This window comes from Adiantum capillus-veneris, chromosome 23 (assembly GCF_014529385.1).
Source record: "Adiantum capillus-veneris isolate H3 chromosome 23, ASM1452938v2, whole genome shotgun sequence".
NCBI lineage: Eukaryota > Viridiplantae > Streptophyta > Polypodiopsida > Polypodiales > Pteridaceae > Adiantum > Adiantum capillus-veneris.
The window spans coordinates 51,149,221-51,176,992 of NC_140953.1; positions in this window are offsets into that span (position 1 = coordinate 51,149,221).

Here is a 27,772-nt window from a genome sequence, read left to right on the forward strand (position 1 = left end):
AAAAATTGTTGAAGCCTATGTCTACACCGCAAGAGGCAGCCATGCAGCAGATGATGTAGCAGTTTGCACCGTACATGCAACAACAACACGCTGCCCAACAGGAACATAATTTGCAAGATGGGATTCGTAAATCTTGATAAAGTGTTACAGAGAAGCTGCAACGGTTTGAGAGCCAAGATATTTCAAAATTTTGCAGTTTCTATGAGGAGTCTATGGAAGATAATGGGATTGAAGACCAGGACTCAATGGAAGGATTTCATCTGATTGTAGTGCTGAAACTTAGGGCCTAGATTAAAGAAATTCAGGTGGCTCAAGGACCAAACTAGCAGGACTTTAACACTAGGTTGGTAATGGGACACTTTTATGTCCTGTGAAGTGACCATTTTCCTTGAATTATGTCAAGACTTTCAAAATGGATTTTGAGGTGCTATCTATCTAGAAATTTGTCTGATGAGCTGTAAAAAACTCGACATTCTTTTGGAATATCAATTCCATCTTTAACATTGTCCTTGCACAACATTTCACAACCTAAACTGTGTGAAAAAACGGGTCCTGTTTTTGGCTTTTTTCAACTTTTTGCAACTATACCACTCTAGAATTCATGTTTGTGAGGTCTATAATGCTAGAGAACTATCTTTAGTAGTCCTCAACATGTCCTGATGCTTCTAGGGAGAAATAAATATTAAAGTTGTAAGTTATGACCAAATTACAAAAATTGTCAAATCCTGTTTTTTAGCCAATTTTAGCTCTTCTATGATTTTTTTGGTGGATTTCATGATATCCAAATTCATTTTTTATTTTCTATGTCGCATATTGTAACATAAAGCTAACATTCCTTGAGTTTTAGGGCACCTAATACCCTATTTTGCATAGTACACAACGATGGTTGATTTTTTCAATTATGGAAGAAAACGAAACATTCTAGTATATCAAGTATAGCTTTTTCAATATTGTTAGTTTCTTGTGACAACTACATGCATTTTGTAGGTAGTAACCATATCTAGTCATAAGGATCAAATTTGGCTAGATATTGAATAGTTTCTATGGGATTCTACAACTCATAATGTTCAACCCAGTTTTTTCATGTTTGCTGTATTTAACACTTCACCTTTGTCCCCAAGATTCCCCTTGGTAAGAGATGTATTATTCTTTTGACATGCTCCATGGCTCCTTATAAACATAAAGAACAATAGGAAACTAAAAAAACATGTACATATTATTTGTATTGAGCGTGGCTATAAAAACTTTGATGATAGGTTTGCAGAATGGTAAAAAATCAACTTTTTTGTACCTATTTATTTTGGCAAAACAAAAAATAGTGAGTGAGAAGCAATCATATGTTCTGATCACCAACCCATTGAAGTTAACTAGGGAATTTATCTCAAGTCCTATAAAAATCCCTAATCTTATTTTTATGCAACAAAACGTAAGAAATGACTGTTTTGATGAAAATTCACTGGTCCATCAACTTTGGAGGCTTGGTGTGACCAAAAGATGAGAAATTTTACAAGTTTCTTATTTTTTCCATGTTTAGTAGGCCTTGAACTATAACCTCATGAAATGATTTTACAAAATGAGTGGATCTACTCTGGTTTTGGAGGTTTTTTTCAAAACCCTGAAAGGACACTTTTATGTCCTGTTAGGTTACCAACCTAGTGTTAAGAAGGTGCTGCAAGAGAAACATTTTCTGGAAGATTCTCAACGGGTGACCAGACAAAGTTTTATGAAGTGGGTGTAGAGGAAGGGTCTGCATGACAACTGTTGCGAGAGTTTGAAAAGAATTTTTATGAGTTATCATCAGCAGAACAACGTTCTTTGAAGGATCAAAAGGTGGAATTGTTTATTCAAGCTACTGATCCGCGACTTCAAAAGAATTTGGTGCAATTATTGGAAGACCGGGAAAGAGAACTGGGATTGACATCAGATTTGAAAATAGTCTCTGAAGCAGTGAATATGATCGTAAAATGACAGAAGCGAGTTGACAAGCAAATTGTGATCGGGGTACTAGATGATGCTGAAGAAGAGGTTAAAGAGAAATCACCCTCGACAGTAACCAAGGTGGAGGGGCCTGTTCTTGACGATCTGGTTAAAGGTATTCAAGAACTAAATTTTGAATTTCAAAACTGCTAAATTTGAAGGGTTAGCTACAATATCATCTACTTCTAAACCTAAGCAGCAGCAGCCACCACATAAAAGCTGGGATAATCGATGCATGTGGTGCAACAATGAAGACCACATTTATGCGAGAGAGTGCGATGAGTTTGATGAAGCTTACAAGAAGAATGTGGTTTTCTGGAAAGACAAGAAGATTCATCTCAGAGCAACAGGAGAGATGCTCCGCTTAAACTTTGGTAGGGCTGGTATGAAGAAGCTAGTGGAAGAAATACAACATAATGTTGGTCTTGTGGAAGTAGCTACATATGGGCTGGAGGTTTGTGGCAAGGGAGATGATAAAGGTACGGGTGCAAAGGGCCAGTTGTGTCCATATGCTTTAAAGACAGCAGAAGAAGGTAAGGTATATGGGAAGTTACACTAGGTGGGGAATTCAATTCGGAAAACTACAAGGTGGACCGATCCAGTAGATTCTCTGTCAGTGTATGCATATATTTCTAAAGCTCAAGCCAATGAAGCTATGGTGGGAGAGAAGCGGGAAAGGGATGAAGTGGTTGCTGGGACGTCAAAAAGGCCCATGAGATCCAGCAACAAGAAAGAAGAAGGGCCTGCTCCTAAGCCTGCTCTTGAAGTGGTTATGGAGGAGTCTCCGAAGGAGAAAAAGCAAGGTAAGGCTAAAGGGCCCTCGTATAAACTCAAGTCAGATATTGAATTGGCTACAGATTTGAAGAATGTTTTTGAATAACATATCCTGAATAATAAAGTGGAGCTCACATTGGAGGATATTTTGGTTATTGCCAAGCGCGAGTTCCATGAAGAGATCATCAACATTATTAAAAGGAAGCGACAAATACCGAGTGATCAAGATCCAGATCCAGTTAAGAGCCAAGTGGTTCATCCTATTGAAGAAATTTTGGATGATTATGAAGAGTATTTAGCAGATCTTGAAGAAGAAGAGTCAAAGCCTGTGGTGGTTTCAAACCCGATTGTACCTCAGGTAAGAAACATGCGATTTAATGACGGGGAAGATGAAAAAATTATACCCAAGAGTCAATTTTGAAGGACTCATTGGGCAAGAGAAACAACAAAAACAGTGGTGAATCTTGACGCCATTGAGGATCCGGTGTTAGCTCTTATAGACCATGGTTTAGAAATCAATCTTATGGCAAAGAATTTGCACCAGAAGGGGAAGTGGCTTACTGATGTGGATCATGGGTGGCAGATTCAAGCTGCCAACATGATTCCTGGAGATCTTTACGGTGTATGTGCAAATGTTAAGGTAGCTATTGGGGATGTCTGTGATGAGAAAAACATTTTTATACAGGAGCATTCCTCCTACCCACTCATTCTGGGATAGCCCTACATTATGGCTATGCGGATGGAAACTAAGGTGCTAGATGATGGCTCGACCTATGCTAGGGTTGGGAGCCGAGATGGTAAGGAAGCGGTTCAATTTTTAATTGTATGTGTTGACCATGCTAGAAACAAAGACAGTTTACGTGATCGTTCAATGCCAAAGATACGCAAAGAGTTCAAAGAACAAAGATTTTCTCAAGATTTTCTAGGTGTGCCACTATAAAGCGGGACTATGGTGGTACAAGTGAAGAGAAGAGAAGTTATCGCAAAGAGAAACATTCTCTTCAAGGTTTTTGGGATTGGCATCTGAGGGTTCATTATCTTATAGGAAATTTAATGATTTAACTAAGTAGGAGAAACAATATGTTTTAAGCATCCAAATGATGTTCTGGAACCAGATGATGTGATTTTAGGAATCTTCAAAGAGATTTCTTATGTTGACGCTATGTCAAAGCTTGAGTATATCAAGCAAAACATGCTAGAAAGTGGAACTGAAGTTGTTAAGGTGCACTCAATGGATATGTACGAAGAGCTGGACACATACGAGGCACTTATGCATATTAAGGACGACTTGGGTAAAGAAGTTGAAGCAAAGGTACAGACGAAGTACAAGACAGTTGCAAAGAAAGTGAGACCAGTGGCTACACCTCTACTAGAAGGAATTGATGGGGTGATTAAAGAAGCTCCTTGACAACCTATGCTCAGAAATCCTAAAAACATTGGGTATAAATTCACTAAAGAGACATTACAGCAGTTGAAGGTTGGAGAAGATGGTTTCCTCAACGAAGAGGAAATCAAGTGTTTTCAAGGTATGCTCGAAAAACACGATAAATATTTTGCTTTTGAGCCAAGTGAGATTGGGTGTGTGGATCCAAGTGTTCTTTCACCTATGGTTATATTCATTGTTCCGCACATGCCATGGAGCTTACGTCCCATTCCAGTTCCTAAATCTCACTCTCCAAACCTTATCAATTTGCTTAATGAGAAGATACAAATGGTAATTTTGGAAACATCATGTGCACCATACTCTAACCGATGGTTCACTGTTCCAAAGAAAAATGGTACTTTAAGGTTCATACAGGATATGCAGCCAGTTAACAAGGTAATAGTCCGCAATGTGGGTACTGGCGCAATTGTGGATGAATTTTCGGAGGCCTTTGCAGGAAGATCAATTTACTCTATGGGTGACCTTTACTTTGGATATGATCAATTTTAGTTAGCTTTGGAGAGAAGGGATCTTACTACGATGTGTACACCTCTCGGGTTGGTAAGGATGTGCACTCTGCCACAGGGTGCTACTAATTCTGTAGCTCACATGATGAATGGCATGAATAAGGTATTAAGGGACTTTATTCCCCATGGTACTATGCCTTTCATTGATGATCTACCGATTAAAGGCTGTGAGGAAAACCCAAAAGATGAGATAAAAAATCATAGGGGGTGCCGACAATTTGTTGCTCAACATATTGCTGACTGTGATGCTATTTTATCCAGGCTTGAAGAAGTTGGTGCCAAAGAGGCTACCCTTAGGTCAAGAGAGAACTTTGGGGCGTTGCTACTGCTCTAAAGTCTCATAAAGAATACTTTATTGGAGCTTCAATCGTGGTAGAGACAGATTGCTTGCCACTGATAGGGATGATTGAAAATTTCTCTACTCCGGATATTGCTATGCTACGATGGATAGCCTATGTTAAGTCTCTTAACCCTGAATTTTATCATATTGTAGGTAGAGATAATCCTATTGCAGATATGTTATCAAGAGCTAGGTTTGAAGATGAAGAAGAGATGGTGACCACAAGTGATGATGTTGGCTTGAAGTTCTATACGTCTTCTTATTGGCAGGAAAATTGTGGAAATATTGCTCATACTTTTGAGGTATTTTCTGAGGAGTTCTATGATGGAGAATGACTTTTGATCAGTTGTCGCTACCTTAGCACTCTTACTAAGCATGAAGAGTGGACGGATCAAGAGTATAAGAAGATCAGAAAGAATGCTTACGGATATTTTCTAAAGGATGGGCATTTATGGAAGCAACCAAAACGCTCTAGGAGTACCACAGCGGGTTGTTTGTGATAAAGAAACTCAACAGCAGGTTATCAAAGAATTTCATGAAAGTTTATGGGCTGGACACAGAGGGGTCTGGGCAACTTTTGTCAAGATTAAGGATCGTTACTGGTGGAAAGGTATATATAAAGATGTGGCTCAGTTTGTGGAGATGTTTGTGGGTCGCCGCGACGGACGTCCATAGCATAGCTCTCAAGCATCAACATATTTATCAATACAGGGGAAGCGACTCGGATGAAGCATGGGAACTCACTAGGGTGTCAATCCTAATGAAGTGAACTCGAAGAGATGCAACTTACTAACTCTACAAGCAAATCAAACGCATTACCACCAAGTAATCTATCTATGTCCTCCTACACCGTTCTTCAGTCATCACGCCCGTTTACCATACAAATCATATTATAATCGCACGAAACTTGAAGGGAAGCTACAAGGGATTATTAGAAACATATCCTATCATTGTCACAGCATCCTGGAGAGGTACAGCGATCGCGATCCTTCGTCCCAAAGTCAACAAAAACAGCGAACAGATGATCCTAATGGGTCGTTTTAGGGTCCCTAATGCCTCTCCTAGGGTCAAAACAATATAAAACACGCATATAGACACTCAAAACAGCGATTTAGGGTCTCAAACTCATAGTTGAAAACCTACACCGAATCTTGAATGATTACACTTGAATGAAAGAGCAAGACGAGAGGAACACAATGCAATAATCAAATCTGAGTTTGTATTACCGTAGCCGCAATGGCGAAGATTACAAGTTTGAACAAGAAGGATCTTTCAAACGTACGTTGTCTTCTCGGTTCTCCATTCAAAAAGGTCATCCTCAACTTACAAAAAATGACCTTTATAGATTAGGTCTTTACAAAATGGCTTGTTCGGCCATAAGCCCCTAATCTTAAAACTGGCTCTCTAATATACAATTGCTCCCATAAGAATAATCATACATCCTTGACAATTTCTCGGCTTAGAGATACTTCTTTACAAAATAATTTTACAATGATTTCTCAGAAAAATATGGTCCTTCTGGCCACGGTCACTTGTTGCTTCGTCCGCCAAACACTCCCCCCTTCCTTATCCTTGCACGCCCGCATGCATGTTCAGTGCTTTGGCCGTTGATGTGGCTCTAATGAAGCGAGTGTCACTGAAAAACTTCTTTTTCGTAGGACGGCTTCGAGGGCTTCTTGATGCTGTCTGAATGGATTTTCAGATAAGGTGTGTTGGTATGCCACGTACCTTGCCTTGAGGTCCTTTGCCATGGGATGGAAAATCCTTGAATCCATTTCGAAGAATCCTGTGACGAAGGCCTCTTCAAATGTCCGCAAGTAGTGTGATGGCAGGTACATTAGCCTTGAGTACATGGCCATCAAGATGTGCGGTGGCGGTGAATCCTGTAGATTCCAGTAGATGCCTCTGTGTCCTTCCAAGAATAGATGCCTCTGTGTCCTTCCAAGAACAGATTCCACGGATGATCGTCGCCTTCAGTGTCTTTAAACACCTGGATGCAGGTGACGATCATCCGGGATATCTTTACTAGCATCTGGCACGCCAAATCAGGGACATCCCGCAGCAAAGTGATTGTTGAGTTCAGTGTGCTGACCATGTAGGCCACCGTAGGGGGTTACTGCGCCGTCAGAAGATTTTGGCGAACGAAGCAACAAGCGGTCGTGGCCAGAAGGACCATATTTTACTAAGTATAACCATATTTGGTTTTCCTGATGAATTTTGGTTAGATCCTGGAGTTAACTAAAGTTAGATTTAGAGCTCCCACTACTTCCATGATGTTCTGCTACCATCAGCCTACTCCATTGTCTGATTTTGACCTTATCAGGCACTTTATACCCTGTCTTAGGAGGTTTTCTAGATTTGTGCATTTTTCAGGCATTCCTTGGACCTCCATGTGATATTTGAGCATCCCTAAGTAACCTTTTGGTCTTTGGCATTGGCTCGGCTCCAATTCTATCTTTGTGTGATCATTCGAGACTGAAACGACTATATTTTCACTCGTAGCAGATTCTGAGATCCATTCGAGGGTTTTTACAACTGTTCTGACTCTCAGTCGGACAAGTGTACCTTTCAAACCATTCATCAATATTTTTAGTAGGATTTTGGCAGTTGTAGGTCAAATTTTTCCTTTTTGGTTGTGTATGACAAATTGGGCCCATTCCCTGAGCAAAATTTGTGCATTTTCCTCAAAAATTCAAGAGAGTGTACTTTTAACTGAGTTCCAAGCCTGGGCCAAGTCAAAAGTTGCAAAACTTGCATCTAGGGACACCGATCGTGATCGTACCATGGAGGCAAATTTTAGTTTGGACACCGGCAGATTGTAGGCTAGGCTGAGGGGGAGTGTTTTACATTTTCTGTCCCTGTTTTTGTCAGTGAGGTACACTGATCGCGATCGGTGTACCACCACAAAATTTAGATTTGACCACATGGCTTTGTTCCTTACCTTGTGGGGAGGACATTGATGTGTTCTGTAAGTTTTGTTTGGATGCCTCTAAGGGCCCTTGACCTCTTTGACCCGATCCGCCGACTTTGATTTGATTCCTTCGCCCATTTGTGCAATGACTCGCGCTTGCATGCGTAATAGACTTGACCTTTACTTGATAAGGAACATACCTGTGAAATCTGGTGTGAAATGCTAGCTCCAACCGTCCGGACGGGGTAGAAACGTGGCAGCTCGCTCTAGGTCAAAAAAGCTCTCTCCTTCTCTCTCAAAAGGTGAAAATGAACAATGAGCTAGAGTTTGGCCTACCTGGCCTATATCTTCCCGAGGTTTTCGTGACACAGGGCTAATTTTTCTCACCTTTGATCCCGATATAATTTGCATACCACCTGTGGGTCGAACCATTTGTCATTCCGGCGTCGTATGACCATTTGATGCGATTTTGGCGAAATGTAGTCATGATCATTGAGGCCAAAATTTGACATCTTCTGATTAGCTTCATATCTTCCATGCTTGATAACCTTATCATGATACTTCGGCGTTTGCTTCCAGAACTTGATTCCGACACTTGTGAGCGAGATTTTTTAATTTTTGATGTTTTATTAACGAAAATCAAACACAATAAAATGAAAGTACTTATTAACTGGCAATGCTAGTCGGATGATACAAAAGACGCTAAAAATGCCAGGTTTTGATCAAATATGTTCAAAAGTGAACTCTAAATAATGAAAAAACAACACACAAATTATGTACATATATACACATTGGACCCCTTAATGGCCCTGATTGTTGCTAGATTCATCAGTTACTCCCCCCTTCCTTGTCTGAGTCGTCCTGGACGAAGGTTTGGTGCATGTGCATGGGTTTTGAACTCTTTGTCTATGCATGGTCGTGTAATGTGGCCCTATTCTGATGTTTGAGACAATGCGTTGGGTAACAATATGTTGTGCAAGATGTGGGCACTGAACGTAGTTTTCAATGGCTTTTGATGGCGAGGGTAGCTGTTTATTGAACATGAGAGCTTGCAGTTGAATTGCTCTTTCCTTTATTGTGGGTGTTGTGTTGGCAACTATTTTTGGAACCTATTTATATGTAGTTTGTTGCATCTTTATAGATTCTGCTTTAGTTTTCATCGGTTTTCAGTGCCATTTGGGAGATTCGGGCTTCTTGTTTTGAGTTTTGGATTTCCTTTCGAGCTCTGGCATTGAAACTTTAGTGTTATCCTTTTTTGGTTGCCATTTCCACTTTGGAGTAACTTCGGAAGGTTTTGGAGGTGATGCTGGTTCCGTCTGGAGTTTGTCCTTAGGTAGCCATATCTTGCTCGGTTTGTTGGTCAGCAATGTTTTATTTATCTAGAGCTTCTGAATAACCTTTGGTGGTGTTTTTGGCTGATTAGCCGGTTGCTTATTGTCGAGGGGGATACTTGGCCACGAGTGATCTATTTTGGCGAATGGAGTCATGTACACGTTGTTCGGAAACAAACAAACTGAAACACTTCTATAATGATGTCACCCAAGAGCGTTGAAAGAGAACTACAAGACACCAAAAGCTTCGCAAAATCCTTTTGAAACACCACAAGTCCAATAGGAGTAGACCCTTGGGAATTTACTAGCCGTCGCTCACCCAAGAGACTGTGTCACATAGGAGCAAAACCCTGCCAAAGCATGGATTTACAGCACACGTCGACCAATGCATATGAAGACAAGATTCTCTCCTTTCACAATAAAACATCACAAACACACAACTTCAACATCAATTCCACAATTCATAGATACATGCCCTCCGAATCTGTCTACACACAATTTGCCACTAAGCTGCCATAGCCATAACCCTGCAGAGAACTAGTCGTAACCTGATGAGCACAACTCCAATTGGGGCACTTTAAATCTTGAGAGAAAGCTTGAAAAATGACAAGGGAGAAAGCTTTAGATGACTAAAATTGATTCCATACGCCCCCATGAGCAAAATTGACGCGAACAAAGAGCTGTCCTAGCACGACTACACGTAGAGAAGGCTAGTCGGGGTAAAACATAGCATCCAAGAGCACCAAGGAGACAGAACGAGCTAAAACCTGCAAATTTCTGATCTTTGGCTGAACTTTTCTTAGTTTGTACATGAGTTTAAGTTATATACAAGGCTCACTTCAAAAAACTCACTCACGGGCACTTACAGTAGCCCGACAGCTGTCACTAGACTAGCGACTTGGAGTGCATGTACATGTGCTTGCTAAAGCAAGCTAAAAAAACCCACAAAAATAAATCCCACACGCCCTTTTTACATCGGGCGTCATGTCCGTATGTACAAATTTACAAAAAACGGGGTGTCAGAAATGCGCCCAACATAGTTTGCCACACCCCAACCTGCTAGATCATTCATGATCAGCAACACGAAAGAGATCCTGTAAACCACATGAGGGAGTCTTCACCTCATCTTCATCATTAACCACATGATCATCAAATTCTTCAAAAGAAGGCTCATCCTCAATCACAGTCATCAACCTTGAAATATACTTCTTCAACTTGTAGCCATTCACACGTGCTTTATGCGGGGTACCATCCAAGTCAGCAAGCTGATATGTGCCATTCGGAAACCTGTTTAAGACCAAGAAAGGACCTTGCCACTTGATTTGAAATTTCTTTTGAAAAGTGCTATCAAGCTTACTATTGTAACGAAGCACCATGTCACCCTTCTTGATGTCCTTGTTCTTTACCTTCTCATTTGCCTTTGCTTGATTCTTCTTCAAGACCTGCTCATAATGCTCAAAAGCTAACACCCTATCCAATTGTACACATTGAAAATATAAAAGTCTTTCCTTGGATGCATCCTTGGGCTCGTCTTCAAGCTTTAGCATCATATTCAAGGATGGTATCTCTACCTCAATAGGAAGTAAAGCCTCTTTGCCAAAAACTAGATGGAAGGGAGAAAAACCAGTACCTGATTTGATGGCAATCCTATAAGCCCATAGAGCACAAGGTAGCTCTAAATCCCAAGTCTTCACATTGTTTCTTGTCATCTTTGTAAGCATCCTTATGAGCTCTCCATTAAACCTTTCATTCATGCCATTGCATTGGGGATAATATGGAGTAGTAAACCTGTGATGCACATGAAGCTTCTCACATAGATAATCCACCAACTCTCCCCTGAAACCTGGACCCTTGTTATCTTTGTAAGCATCCTGATGAGCTCTCCATTAAACCTTTCATTCATGCCATTTCATTGGGGATAATATGGAGTAGTAAACCTGTGATGCACATGAAGCTTCTCACATAGATAATCCACCAACTCTCCCCTGAAACCTGGACCCTTGTCAGAAAGTAAATCCAATGGCATGCCAAATTTGTAGAAAATATCTTCATATATAAATAAGGAAACATCTTTACTCGTGATGTGCTTAACAGCTTTGGCTTCGGCCCACCTGGATAGATAGTCGACAGCAGTAAGTATGTAACATTTGCCTCTAGCTGTCATAGGTAGAGAACCTATTGCATCAATACCCCACTTCTCAAACACATCATAAGCCACAATGGTGCCTCTAATTTCTGATTTGAGAACCCTATTTTCCATTCTTTGACACTCTTTACAAGACTTGCACCAATGATGAACATCACGTTGAACACTTGGCCACACATAACCCTCCTGCAAGACTTTATGCAAAGTGATCTTTGCAGCAAAGTGACCACCACAAGAACCCTCATGGTTCTCCTCTAAAATTTTGTAAATTTCCTCTTTCCGAGGCACTTTTCTCATCACAAGATCAGCCCCCTTCATATACAAGGCATCACCAAGTAGAACATACCTTTTGGCACGACGTAGGAAGGCGTACTTTTTTGGCTTTTCCAACTCTGATGGAAGCATACCTATTTGTAGAAACTCTTCCTCCCTCTATAAATCTTTCCTTCCCAAATAAAGAGGAGAATCAGCCCTTATCATATACAATTGCCCAATTGAAGATTGCGCTGCACCATGTGCTTCTTCATTTTGAGACCTATCCACATGCCTTAAACTCCAAGCTTCAAAATTCTTAAGCAGATTCTTCACTTGAAAACACATATTTTTCAACCTTGGATTCTTACCTTGCCACACCCCAAGTACTTGGTTAACTACCAAAAGAGCATCACCTCTTACCCTCACACGACGGATGCCCAGTTCAGGGCAAAGGTTGAGACCTTTCTCCAAAGTAGCATACTCAGCTTCATTGTTGCTTTGTGCTATAAGCTTCAAACTCCTTTTAGTTACCAAAGCACCTTGAGGATCATAAACTACCACACCTCCTGAAGCTTCACCGTGCGCTTTCCTGTAAGAGCCATCACAAAACAATAGATAGGCATTGTCTATGTCAGGAGCTTCCATGTGTTGCTTCTTCACTGCATCCTCTTTAAGAAGAAGAGGGCTTTCCTTATAGGTAAGAAAATCAGCCAATGTGGCCCTTGTACTCTCCTCAACAAGAAAAGAGAATTGGAATTCCTGTAGCTCCACAATCCACTTCATGAGCCTCTTTGACAAAGTAGGCCTATTCACCAATTGAGGTAGAAGAGTGTAGCTAGTGAGGAATGTGAATGGTTTAGGGAGAAGGTAGTGCCTAAACCTTCTACATGCATAAATCACACTCACCATAATGAGCTCCACCTCAATATAGCCTCTCTCCACCTCTAGCTTCACCCTGCTAGCACAATAGATAGGCTTCATGTAGTGGGAATTGTTACCTCGTTGAAGAAGCATAGCTCCAATAGCATCCTCACCTACTGATGGATTCACATAAAACTCCTTATCCCAATTAGGAGCTTGCATAGCAGGAAGAGAACCAAGAACCTCTTTGATACCTTGAAAAACCTCTTCACATTCATTTGTCCATTGTAGAGGATCCAACCTTGCTACTTGTTGTAGAGGATAAAGAAGTTGAGAGGACAAAGGAATGAACCTTGCCATATACTTCACCTTTTGAATAAAAGTAGAAAGTTTCTTTGTATCTTTAGGTGATGGGAGGAGCACCAAAGCCTTCACTTTGTCAGGATCCGCTTCAATCCCATTCTCTGAGATCATATGCCCCAAAAACTTCATTCTTGGTTGAGCAAGATGACATTTCTTTGGGTTGATTTGACCTCCACTTTCATCATATTTCTTCAATGCCATCCCAAGATTTGCACTATGATCCTTTCTAGAGCTATAAACACAAAAGTCATCAATAAGATCCTTCACAAACTTGCCAAGAAAGGGAGAGAACACCTTGTTGACGCGCTTTTGATACCACGCACAACCATTCATAAGACCAAAAGGAAGTACACAATAACAAAAGCATCCCCATGGAGTGATAAATGTGGTCTTCTTTCGATCTTCCAAAGCCAAGGTGAGCTGAAAATATCCAGAGAATCCATCGCATACGCTATACCTCTCATGCCCTGCAATAGAATCAAGTATGTCATCTATGAAAGGAAGAGGGTATGGATCCCTCTTCATGGCTGCGTTTAGAGGCTTAAAATCAACACATATCCTCCACTTTCCATCCTTCTTGGGTGTGACCACAACAGGACTCACCCATTCTGCAGTGCTCACAGGACATATGAAACCTGCTTCAAGAAGCTTGTCTACCTCTTCCTTTAAAGCATTAAGTTGTACCTGTCCCATTCTCCTTAGCTTTTGGCGTACGGGCTGAGCTCCTTCCTTGGTTGGAATGTGGATTTCCTCTCCCTTAAAGCCTCTAATTTCCTCATAAGAAGTGATGAATAAATGGGGAAATTGTTGTATCATATGTAGGTACTCACCCTTCTCATGATCAGTCAAGTCGGAAGACAACACACCTTGTATCAGCTCCTGTTTGACATTAGGTTGAACTTTGGGTTGCATCAGCTCTTCAATTTGCTCATAAGGACCAGAGATATCCTCATTCTCCATAAGGCCAAGAAATCTTTGTTTCTCATCATGCTCTTCTTCAAGAAACAAGGAGGAAACATCTGGATCACTATCGCTGCTATCTTCCACTTCACTGCCCTCATCCCCATTGTCTTCTTCTTCACTTGAGTACTCTTCTTCATCACTTTTCTCATCAAAATCAGCATCCAAAGATTGCTTGCTAGCCATGTCAAACCTCTTCTTATCACCCCTTCTATTGTAGAGAGTGATGGTACCATGTCCCCAATCCTGTATAGCTTTGGTTGCCTATAACCATGGTCTTCCAAGGATGAGAGGGAAAGCACCAATACCCGCGGGCATAACATGGCAATTGACCAGCACTTTAACATCAAATACATCCACCTCCAAGTCCTTTACAACTCCCAAGCACCTCACCCTTGATTGGTTGGCAAGCTTTATGAGAAAACCTGAATTCACCATGTTGAGTCCCAACTTTGATACACAAGCTTGAGTAATAACACATACCTGTGCACCTCCATCAATATAAGCCTCTCCAATGCACTTCCTCTTATGCCATGCATCCATAGTAGGACATATATCAGGTAGCTCATTCAAAGACAAGACTCTCACTAACCCTCTTGCAGGCTCCTTCTTCATGGGGTTGACTACGTGCTTCCATTGCCTCTTTAACTTGGGACACATCTCCATGAGTTGCCCAAAGGTAACATCAGCCTTTCTACCTACCAAATCATCCCTTAAACTATAATTTGGTTGCCCTTACCCCAAAGGAAAGTCAGATGCATTGTAATGTTTCCTGGGCTTTCTCTTCTTCTTCTCTTTACCTGTACCTGTTTCAACCTGTTTCCCTCTTTTATGGCTGGGACTTGCATCACTCATGTCATGATCTCTTGTAACCCTCTTACCTACAGGCATGACCATAGCTCCCAAATCATCCTCTTTCTTCTCCAAACGGATTATTCTTACCACTTTTGTTTTGCCCTTCTCTTCTGCTGTCAATCCACTTGGTCCTACTTCCCCTTTAATCTCAATACCATAATCTTGAGCTCGAGAAGGAATTTGTGGAGGAAGAGGAAACATGTCGCCACCCATTCTCTTTGGCTTGTCACATTGAGGGCTTTTATAACCCCATTCACCACAATTGTAGCATTGAAACATATCCCCTCTTCCAGCCATGCCTCTTCCTCTACCACCTGTATAAACCTCATTGCTTCCATAACCACGTCTATATCCATAACTTTGACCTCTTCCACCTCCCATCATATGCACACTAAGATTCTTCATAAGACCTACCACCTCTTGCATCTCCTTGCGAAAGGCATTCACATCATGAGAAGCTTGTTGATCATAACCTCGCTCCCTGATGATGACCCTTGGTTGCTCTACCGCTTTCACTTCAAGCTTTGGCTCCACATTGATTCCAAGTTGATGAAGACGCTCTGCTTTCCACTCTTTATTCTTTGCAATTTCAACTGCCTCCTCAAAGTTCTTTGGCTGCTTAAGCTCTACCTTCAAGCATAGGTTACTCCTCAAGCTTGCAAGAAACCTGTCCTTCTTCAACATGGCTGGAGGAATTTCAGCCCCCAAAGATGTACACCACTTTGCCAATAACGCATTGAATGCCTTGACAAAGTCTTCTATGATTTGGTCTTCATCTTGTACTAAGCCTTGGATAGACTGCCATACCTTTTGTGGGTCTTCCACCTGTTGAAAGTGTGTAAGAAAAGCATGCCTTACCATTTCATAAGTCATAACTTGAGGAGGTTGGGCTGATTGTAGATCCTTTTCGTAGCCTTCCAACCATTCCCTAGCATCTCCCTTCAAACAGAAGTAGAATATTCGTAGCACCAACGCTGGGTCTTGCTTGTCAGCAAGAAGGCAAGCAAAATCCATTCTCTCAATGAAAGCTTTGGAACTTTCATTTAATTTCCCACTAAACTCCGGAAAATTAAACACCATGTCTTCAAAACCTGTAAACCGAAGGTAACTTGAAGCGATTCCTCGGTGGCGGGCGTCAAAACACTGTTCGGAAATAAACAAACTGAAACACCTCTATAGTGATGTCACCCAAGAGCATTGAAAGAGAACGACAAGACACCAAAAGCTTCGCAAAATATTTTTGAAACACCACAAGTCCAATAGGAGTAGACCCTTGGGAATTTACTAGCCGTCGCTCACCCAAGAGACTGTGTCACATAGGAGCAAAACCCTGCCAAAGCATGGATTTACAGCACACGTCGACCAATGCATATGAAGACAAGATCCTCTCCTTTCACAATAAAACATCACAAACACACAACTTCAACATCAATTCCACAATTCATAGATACATGCCCTCCGAATCTGTCTACACACAATTTGCCACTAAGCTGCCATAGCCATTACCCTGCAGAGAACTAGTCGTAACCTGATGAGCACAACTCCAATTGGGGCACTTTAAATCTTGAGAGAAAGCTTGAAAAATGACTAGGGATAAAGCTTTAGATGACTAAAATTGATTCCATACGCCCCCATGAGCAAAATTGACGCGAACAAAGAGCTGTCCCAGCACGACTACACGTAGAGAAGGCTAGTCGGGGCAAAACATAGCATCCAAGAGCACCAAGGAGACAGAACGAGCTAAAACCTGCAAATTTCTGATCTTTGGCTGAACTTTTCTTAGTTTGTACATGAGTTTAAGTTATATACAAGACTCACTTCAAAAAACTCACTCACGGGCACTTACAGTAGCCCGACAGCTATCGCTAGACTAGCGACTTGCAGTGCATGTACATGTGCTTGCTAAATCAAGCTAAAAAATCCACAAAAATAAAGCCCACACGACCTTTTGACATCGGGCTTCATGTCCGTATGTACAAATTCACAAAAAACGGGGTGTCAGAAATGCGCCCAACAACGTTAGAGTCGTGTGTGTACCTTAACGCATGTTCTGACCATTCAATGTGACTGCATTGTACGTTCTCATCCATAGAACTCCCAAGCATATTGATTCTCTGATTTCTCCGTCTTTCATTACGAAAAATTGATGAGGACAACTATTTCCATCAAGATTGATTGGTAAGTTTACTATCCCCAATGTTGGCATTGTTGCACCGTTTGCTGCTTGTAGATCACGTGTGGATTGCACAAGGGGTTCATCTGTAAGCATCCTGTAAGTGGAGAAGTTGACCGCATTGACTCTTTCTCCTGTGTCAATCAATGCTCGCTGGTATCTGCCATGCGGGATTTTGACATTGATTTGAACATTGATTCCTATTTCCCATTGCTCATCAGTTTGAAGTATAGACAAAGGAATTTGAGCCTTGTCTGCTGGTTGAGGAAGTCTTTGTTGTTGTAAGGTTTGTTTTCTTTTTAAAATCTTGACTTTGGCCTTCTCCTGCGCTTGAGCTTTTGTTTCCTTTGCTTTGTTCTTGCGCTCCTTCGTAGCATATATTTTGGCAAGCATCTCTGTGGTTAGTGGTATGTTGTATTTCTTTAGTCTGCAACCACTAATCCAGTTAGGCATTTCTTCTCCCTCTAATGTCGCAAGTTTGATGGCACCGCTAGATGATATATCACGAATCAGATAGGGTCCATTTTCTCGCTTTTTGAGTTTTCGGGAATGGTGTTTCAGGGTATACATTAAGACATAATCCCTAGTAGCAAATTCCTTGCTGATAACATGTTGATCAAAGAATGATTTCATATTTTGTTTTTGCACGTAGATTGATGCAATGGCTCTCAATCTAGTTTCATCCAGTTTTTCCAGGACATCTACCTGATTGGATAATTCATGGCCCATCCATTCTAATTGTTTAGCGACTCGAAGCGTGGGGATAAGGAACTCAAGTGGAAAAATCGCTTGAATTCCGTAAACCATGTTGAACGGAGTCGTTCTGATCGATGTTTTGTAAGCTACTCTATATGCCCATAAAGCTGAATGCAGCTTTTGATCCCAGTCAGCTCTCGATTCGCCGACAGTTTTGGTGAGAATTGTCACCAAAATCTTATTCGTACTTTCTGCTTGGCCGTTTGCTTGTGGGTGATAGGGGACGGAATTTCTTTGAATTACCATGAATTCGTCCAATAGAAATTCGATCACCTCATTGATGAAGTGAGTGCCACTATCGCTCATGAGTTCGATTGGTAAGCCATATCTGGTGAAAATGTTCTCATACAAAAACTGTGTTGTCGTTTTTGCATCATTTTTGGCTGTTGCTTTAGCTTCCACCCACTTTGTTAGATAATCTGTTGCCACAATAATGTATTGAGCGTGCGTTTTATATCCCGGAGGCGCTATCGGTTCTACAAAATCTATTCCCCATTTCGCAAATGCTCTTGTCCCTATCATTGGCCTTAGGGGCATATCATCTCGCGCCCTAGGAATTTTTGTTTTCTGACAATCGTCACATCGTTTCACAAACTCTTCAGCGTCCATGAATAGTGTAGGCCACCATATGCCTGCAATAAGAATTTCCCGTTTTGTCAGCTGAGAAATGTCCACCAGATTGTCCGCCATGTGCTTGCTCTAAGATAGGAATGTATTCCTCTTCAGTTGCGCACATTCTCAATTGATTGTCTTTTCCCCTCTTGTAAAGATTGTCCTCAATCAGTACATAGTTTTCTGCCTCTTTCATGATCGTTTTGATGCGTGATCTACTCATCCCCTCAGACAGTATCCCGGTGGTGAGGTATTCAACAATATAGTTACTCCATCGGGGTGCTACAGATAATCTGAATAGAGTCGCATGCTCTATTGGCTTTTGAAGCGTGCATTTAACACAAGTTTTGACATGCATATGAACACTATGTTGCATTTTCGGCCAATACACACCCATTCTCATCAATCTTTGATACATCTGTGCATGCCCATTGTGAATCCCCGTTGTTTATACATGAGCTTGCTTTAGGTACAATTCCCGTTCACTCGATTCAACACAAAGCCTAAGGATTTGATCCGATCCTTGTTTGTATAGCCTGCCTGCCAACATTACCAATGATCTGGATGCTGCAATGGTAAATGGTTGTCTTGTCACATTCATTGACCCGATAGTCAGCAAAGGAATTACATCCTCGCTCCATCTTGGAACCATTTCTATGTTGAAAAGATATGCATATGGAAAATCATCATCAACTCCTACAGGTTTTTCTCCATGCATCATTCTAGATAAATGATCCGCTCTTTGGTGTGTAGTTCCTTTCTTGACTACTACCGTGAAGTCAAACTCAAGCAATATGATGAACCATCAAACCATTCTCCCCGTACTACAAGGTTTGTTTACTAAGTACAGCAGTGCTTGGTGATCAACGAAGAATACAAATTTATTGGAAAGTAAGTAGTGTCTAAAATTTTTCACCGGAGACCATACCCAATCCCTCCCTCTCAATTGTTGTGTAATTCTTCTCTGCATTGTTTTGTTGTCTACTGGAGTAACTTATTGGAAAATCCATGTTGTTCTCTCGAGGTTGTGCAAGTATGAATCCTATTGCATACGCTAATGCATCTACGTGGATGTAAAAGATCTTCTCCCAATCTAGAGCCTTCAAAATTGGAGCGGAAATTAATCTCTGCTTCAACATTTGAAAAGCTTCCTCACACTCCTCTGTCCACTCAAATTTAGTTATCAGCGCGTAAAGTGGTTTTGCAATTATAGCATATGAGTAGATAAATCTGCGATAATATCCACAATGGCCCATAAATGCCTGTACCTCTTTCACCTTTACTGGTCGTGGTAGATCAACAATGACGATGATCTTCTCCATGTCTGTCGAAATACCGTTTCTGGACACTATATGTCCCAATATTTTGCCCTGTCTTACCATGAAGACACATTTCTCCGGATTAAGGCAAATCCGATACAGTCTGCATTTTTCGAACACCTTGGTCAAGTGCTCTATATACTCCAATCTTACAAGGGAGTGAACACACAGGTCATCCATGTAAATTTCTAAGAACTATCTTAGATATTCTTTAAAAGCATGACCCATCAGCCTTTGAAACGTGGCTGGCACATTTGTTAAGCCAAAAGCCATTACCCGGAATGCAAAAATACCCCATTCAGTTGCGAAAGACGTTTTGTGCTGATCCTCTGGCTTTATTTCCAGTTGGTTGTAACCCGAAAATCCATCTAAGAATCTATAAGCCTCCTTGCCTGCCACCCTTTCTATTACATGATCAGTAATGGGTAGGGGATAGTTGTCTCGAATCGTAGCAGCGTTTACTTTCTTGAGATTAACGCACACTCTTAACTTTTCGTTTTTCTTTGGGACCACCACAATCGCTGAAACCCTATCGGTGTGCTCAATTTCGTAAATAAACTCTGCCTCCTTAAGTTTATCTATCTTCTCCTTGACCTTTTTCACAAACGTTTAATTGTAAGTATAGGGACGTCGTCTGCTGGGTTTGGCGTCGTTATTAAGGGGTATTGTGTGTTGATAGATACTTGGATCCACACCCTTAAGATCTTTGTATGACCATGCAAACACATCTCTATACTATTTAAGAGTAGCTACCAAAAGCTTTTCCTCTTCTTCAGTAAGATCCGTGGCAATATATGCAGGTTTTGGATCTTCTCTTGGCTCCGCTAAATCTATTCGTTTGGCTTTCTCAGGACCGTCGTACGATGTACCCGGTTCCTTCAGTTCTCTCATTGGTTGTTGCACTATGATTTTCCTATCTTGTATGGTATATTTCTTATAATGGGACGGTGCATCCATCTTGTCAGAATTGGTGTCTTCATTTGTTTCAAAGTCAGTCGTCCATATGTCTTTGAGGGTTCGCTTGAGCTTATTGTACTCTGTTTTCCTCTCTGTTTTGGTCATTCCAGACTTTGTTTTATCCCCTTTCTGTGACTTAGTCGTTTGCTTCTCGTTTCTCTTCTTCTTGTTGTTTTCCCGCGGTTTAGTTTTGATAAACCGGCCAGTGACCTCGTCTTTGACACAATCATCAGCTTTGACAAGCTTTAGATATCCCGTTCTGTCATCGACAAGAGGCATCGGATTATGCTTATTGGCCCTTGATTTTTTAGTTCTCTTGGATTTATACCGCTCCTGTCGACTAGGTTTTTGGTTAGGAAACTCGTAAAACCTATCCTGTCTCGACCTGTATTTCCTATTCGTCTCTGATGCACTTGATCTTTCATCATGAGCCTCTATCAGTTGGATTTCATCATTCAGTGATGAAAGGTCACAGCTTAGTGAATCCGTGAATTCCTCCTCTGTTCGATTCCTATCGTTCACTACATATATCTCATTAGTTATTCTTTTACACTCGGTCTTACGTGGTAGTTCTTCGTGTTCCTCGCTCTTTGATCCTGACTCAAGGATGACGCTAGCCATTTGCAACGTTACTAGGTCGTATTCTTCTTCGTCACAAAATTTCGTAGGTGTACATTCGTTAACACATATGTCCAAGGTTGACAATATTTGAGTCCACCCGAATGGCTCAAATAAATGTTCAGGAAAAGCTTCTGGGAAATAAGCCTCGTCTTCTACGGATCTTTCCAACACGCATTCCTCTTTGATTATCTCTCCACAATCAGATGCTCCACACATCCAGACATGCGCTTTCGTTTGCATCCATGCGAGTATTTCTTTTTCATTTACAGTGGTTGAATTAAATTCTTGCACTGGTGTTTTTGCAACGTCTCTATAGTTGTGATCCTTCATGTTGATTTTCGCTATTAGCTCTTCGTGCCTTAGGTAGATTTGGTCGTAACCCCAATCTTGTATTATTTTGAGTTGACGCATAAAAGGTCATCCCAAAATAATATCGAAGTTGTTCGTTTTTCCGAAATCCACCACATCAAAGGTGTGCTCATAGTTAATTCCACACGAAGTTACAATTATTTGGTCCAGGATTCCCAATGGTCTCTCTACATACCCATCTACGAGTTGCAGTTTCATTCTCGTTTTCCTGAGAGAGCTGGACGGCCCCACTTCTTCCAGATTTTGTCTGTAGCAATCGCCACTCCCGCTCCACTGTTTAGGATAGCTATCGTTTTTATATCCTGATATTCCACAGGTAGGGTTGTTTTCCCTCCTCGCCTTCACAGTAATCTCCGACCTTGTTTATGGGCACTGGTTGGGCTTTGGGTTGATTTTCCCGTTTGTTTTCTTCTCCCGTAGGGTTTGTCGGAAGAGGAATCTTTACTCCCTTATTCTCCAAATGTTTCCCCATGTCTTTCCATAAGTGTGGTCTGACTCTCAAGATTTTGGTCAGCGTGATTGTGCATGTTACAGGTGTCGACAACATATCTTGAAGACTTTTTTGAGTCAACCATATGTGGAATAGTTCTCATCTGGGATGGAATTAACCTTATCTCCGATTGTGCCTCATGTTCACCTATAAATGAAGGCAGGGTTTTCAAGGATTGGGCTTTGCTTTCCACCGAAATCTCCGTTCTCGCATCTCCATACAACGATTGTATATCGGCTCGATAAAATTCGTTATCCAGGTTAATCTCAGGAATTGGAGCAGACTGTAACATCGCGCTCCCGTTCTTTCTGTTGCTCCCGTTCTTTCTGTTTCTAATGGTTTCCCTAAGTGTTGTGGCCATTGTTCTTCAACTTCTAGAATTGGCATTATCGTCATTGACTTAGCGTCATCAGTCGTGTTTGGCACCACTCAATGATCCAGTGGCAATATTGTTTCAGGCTTGGGTTCGTTGACTTGTTTTGGTTCATCAATTTTAAGTTTTTTTTGCTCTTTGTGAATCAACACTTCTTGTTCAGGGGTTCTAACCATCTTAGGTTCCATCAACGCTTGGTCTGTTTCAATGAGGTGTTTACACATTTCCAAACGCTTCGTTTCCACTTCTAGTTGAGGATAAGTTAACCATCTTTTCTCTAAAGTTTGGTTTGTTTTTAGCCTTGCTTCGTACGCTTGTAATAGAGCATCTAACGGCTCTAGCACTTTGTCAACCAAGACTGATCCCCCTGAGGACGCTTTCCTCGGCTTGCTGTTATCCTCAGCAGTCCTACTCTCTCTCTCTCTTGTTTGAGTTGCTTCTTCGTTTCATGCAATTTGTTTTGCATGGCAATTTGGATGTTCACCCTTCTTGTTTTCATCCTGTCTCGTTTTGCCTTCCAGGATTTTCTCTGGGTTCTCACGGATAAGCTTCCATTTTCTGTGGGTATAGGCAACTCTACCCTTTCCTCCATGGGCTCGTTTTTCCCTAAGTCCTTGGCTTGGGCTCTGGTTATCGCATTGATTTGGATCATTGGATCGATTTCTGATCCGCTGCTTGCACTTGGTATCACCCCCACTATATTCATAGTCGCTTTTTCTTTGTTGTCCGGATTTTTTAGGCAATCTGGCAGTATGTGATTCACACCACATCCGTCACAAAACCCAAAATTTTTCACTCTTTTGCCTTTGAAAGGACAGTTACGCTCCCAATGAGATTCGTACTTCCACAGCTATAGCACTGTCCAATTGGTGTTTGATTTTGAGGAGATGGTCCCATAGGTTGTCCTGCTCTATTATGATATCCTCCATTAGGAAAAATATGGACTCTCCTTGGGCCTTTTTGATTAGTGAAGGCTTAAGGGAGAACCAATGAGAAGGCTCTTGGGATATCACTTAGAGAGGGAGGAATGGTAGGGGTGCAGCCTAATTGTCTCCCTCTTCAATGCTTGGTTCTTAGAGAGAGGTGGGAGGTAGGATTGGGGGGGGGGGGGGGGGGGGGGGGTAAATAGGAGGAGAGAGGTGTCATAAAAGAGGGAGGGACCCCCCAAAAAAAAACGCGCATGCTTAAAAACCCAAAAAATTGAATTTTTTTTAAAAGTTCCAAAGTTGACCCATTTGCCTCCAAAACTGCCCCAAAACATAAACTAACTTAAAAAAGTCAATTTTCTCCCCCAAAATCCATTTTTCTCTCTCTCCCTCATTACTTTTCTCTCCCACACTCTCCCTCTTCTCCCTCCTCCCATTCTCTCTCTACAGTCAAGGCAGCCATAGCCAAAAGCTTTCCACCACTCTCTTCCTCTCTCTCCATAGCTCCCCCTTCTCTCACACCTCCATCAACCCTCTACAGTCCCACAGCTCCACTATCCTCTCTACCTCTCTACCTCTCACTCCTCCCGTCTTTCTCTATCTCCACTGTCAAAGCCACCATAGCCACCATAGGCAGCTCACCTCACCCTCCCCTCAGTACTCAACTCTTTCAAATCCCTTCCTAAGCCCAACTTCCCAAGCATGTCCACACATAGACGGCCCAAACTAGAGATAGAGGAGATTGTGTTGCACAACACAAAAGACTCAGAGGGGGTATGGATCCCAAAAGTATTCAAGAAGGGTTCATGGATCTACATGCAACCGTCACATGCTAGACCTCATCGCGTACCGTGTCGAGGCGTATTAGAACATCATTAGAAGGGCCGGCTATTGGCATTCAAAGAAACAAAGTCCGGAATGGTGGCCATCATGCAACACGTCTACAGTGCAGCTGAACTCCACCTCAAGAGAGCTTCAACTCAATTTGCACCTCATTTTGCACCTCATTGTAAGTTTTCATGGTTTAGCTATCCCATGCATATGTCATGTTTACGTTTATGTGATCATTATGTTTAACTAAGGACATTTGTAAAGATGTTTTTCCATCCAGATTAGTTGAGGAGCAGCCGCTTCAGTGCCTCTCAGGCACGTTTATGGTTGTGCATGCTCACATTGGGGAGCTTATGTTTCTTAATGTTTCATCGAAAAAACTTACCGAGCAGCGAATATTCATGTACTCCCACAAGTACGTGGTGCCAAAGTCAAGCCAAAGCTATGGTAGGTTAGAAGCCGTGGAGACACCCTCATTGCAGAGTGCAGAATGGCCAACTCCAGACCATTGGGCTTTGCTTTCTTTCAAGTGCAAGGTGCTGCAAGATTTCCAAGGGTCCCTAAAGTTTGGTAAGGCAACCAGATCGATGGGTCTCAGTTGGCATTGTCCCATTCATTTGTTTGTGCATGCATTCCGCTCTCTACCGATTGTAGAAACACCAACAATGTTTGTTTGCAAAGAAGTTGACATAGATGCAATGGACACCATTCTAGGTGTCAATTGGGGCTATGTTGACGGTTTGCATGATGGTGACCGTTATAAGTGCAATGTGTCCCCCACACAGCTTTGCCTTCGGTATTTGAAATCAAGGTGCACCTTGTATGCATGGTTTAGCTATGAGAGGTGGATGCACAAACGTGGCAAATGGATACCCTTACAGCTGACAGCCGAAGAGATTCAATCCTTTGAAATTCGTGTCCGCATGCCCAATAACGAGGTGGAGGTGGTTGCAGTGAATCCGCATTGGACTCTTACCAATCTTCGGGAACACTTTGTCATAATCGGATTCGAGGATGTCGGTAATGCAAGTTTCAAACTAGAACAACGCAAGGTCTGCTTTGTGCTTGCTTAGCTACCTTTTCTTATTTTTTGTGGGTTTTGTATTTTGATTGGCCATTTTTGGTTGTATAGATTGGAAGGCAGATGGAGGCCACTATGCTTGTTTACAAAGGTTGGGCTACAGACGAAATCATCTTGTCTAAGTGAATTGGCTTGTAACTTTAATCGTTTATATATTGGATATTTTATTAAAGATTTTGAAAAGTTTCAAGGTGTTGTACTTGATTTTGTACTTGAGTTTTAAGGTGGTGTAAATTTATTTTTTAAATGCATATTTTTTATTTTTTTCGAGATGGAATATGTCTATATAAGGAGGACCACCTCCTCATTTCACCATTTTCATCCCAGCATTGCAGAGAGACCTAGCATACCCAATCACGCAAAGAGAAGAAATGGCTGCTACTAGTGCTTTAGATGCATTCCTTACTGAGGTTGGGCATGCAAATCGCCCTGAGCTTCAAGCATTTTTCACAACCCAACCCGATTTGGAAACCACCTTGACCCTCCACTCTCAATCTCTTGAGCACATTACTTCATACATTTCCACATGCATGGGGAGATTCATTGTTGAGTTACCAAACCGGCCAGGGAAATGGGTCCCTGAAGGCCTTCTCCACCACATCTACCAAGGGGACATGCCATTTCATCAGCGGCTTGCACGCTTTGCCACCATAGCACAACCCGCCGGACAATATGTGCGGCTTGAAGCTGATGATGTGTGAGCAATGCGTAAGGGAAGGATCGGAAACACTTTTTTCTCTGTTCAGGCCATAATGATCTTCCTCCTTCACGAGTGCCCAGCAGGCCCTGACGTAGTGCTACCTCACTTGCAAATCGGCGGGGTATTGGCTGATGTGAAGGACCCCAAGCCCGCGGCCATTGACTCATCTGCAGAGGAGAGGACGCTTGCCTTGACCTACCCTGTAGGGATTCAAGGCCTCTTGAAGGCATCTCCATCAGTCGGTTCATCCTCCGGACCGCCTGACGGAACCACCACTCGGGATGCCATCCCTGAGGTAGAGATTACCCGCTTCTCCTCCATTGTGGTGGGTGGGGAGGAGTTTGTGTTTATGCACGATCTGGAGAAATCCTTTGAGCTTCGCATGGATGAGTGTTTCACCATCCTCGATGCCCATGGCAAGTTTGATCTTGATACCACCACCTCCCATGACGATGATCTCCTACTGTCCATGGGGAATACTTTGGCGGACACAGTGGGGATTGCACAAGCCGAGGTGGCAGCGGCCGAGCAGGCCAAGGTCTCTGAGGAGGAGTTTGTGGCCATGCAAGCCATGTGTTTGGCTAAACGCGCAAGAGTGGATTCACCACCACCTGCTGCAACACCTGTTTTGCTTGATCTAAAGGGGAAGTCAAGCGTGGATCTTTACTTGCACCCGGATGCCGATGAGGAGGATCGTAGACAAGAGGTATAGATGATCACTTACATTTGATTGTTACAAATTATTTTGTTAATGTTATATGATAATTCTGTGCCATATCTCAGAAAACCTATGTTCTGCAGGATGTTCTGGAGGTTGACGCATGGGCGCAATGGTCAGGGGGGAGGAGGACGCCGTTCGGACCTCAAGCGGCACTTGCTCACTACCTCGGCACACTTCCCACTAGTGTCGTGGTGTTTGTCCATGCCGACTACTCTCCCAATGGTCGCTACAACATTTTTGCTTCCGTTCACTCTCCAAGGCGTTGTGTTTAACAACACTTGCCCAAACGGCCAACCTTGTAGTGCTTGTAAAGAAAGATTTTGCAATATCCACTTTCGGTGCAAAATTTCGCGGGTGCCTTATTGCCCATGTCGGCATGAACCAAGCTGTAGGGGTTAATGACACCCAAGAAATCACAACCGCTTTACTTAACAGGGAGCCACCCCAAAAGGCCAAGCGCCAGAAAATTGTAATTAGAAAGATCCTAAAGCAAAAGCCGGATATCATGTAAAGCATTGATTTCTTTAATAAAACTACTTTTTGCTGTCTATGACTCTCTTTATTGCAAGGTTTTGAATTTCTTATATGTTGGGCTTCCATTGTGTATGAGAAGCACCATAATTTCTCCTATGACTACTAAAGGGTCTGGCAGGCATTAAAATTAAAAAATGCATACTTTGTTATATCTAGGCTTCCAAAGTTATGTGTGTGCCTAGTAAAGGGCTTGGAAGTCCCTAAAATATGCTTCCACAAGGGCGCGCATTGGGGCTTTCCATCAGCTGATGAACTGTGCAAATGCGCGCCCTTGTGGCAGATGAAATTGGACACATCTAAGAGCATACCTAGGTACAAAATAGAGTGACAAGACATTAATACCCAGTTGAAAAAGAGAAAGACATGGATACCCAGGTAACCTTAAGCCCATCTTGCCCCAGATACCTAAAGTTGTATCAACAAACCACAAGAGTAAACTGTGGCAATATCTAAGCCCTTTTTGGAGTATAGGAGCATACCCAGTTAGAAAATAGAGTGACCAGGTAACCTTAAGCCCATCTTGCCCCAGATACCTAAAGTTGTACTAACAAACCACAAGAGTAAACTTTGTGGCAATATCTAAGCC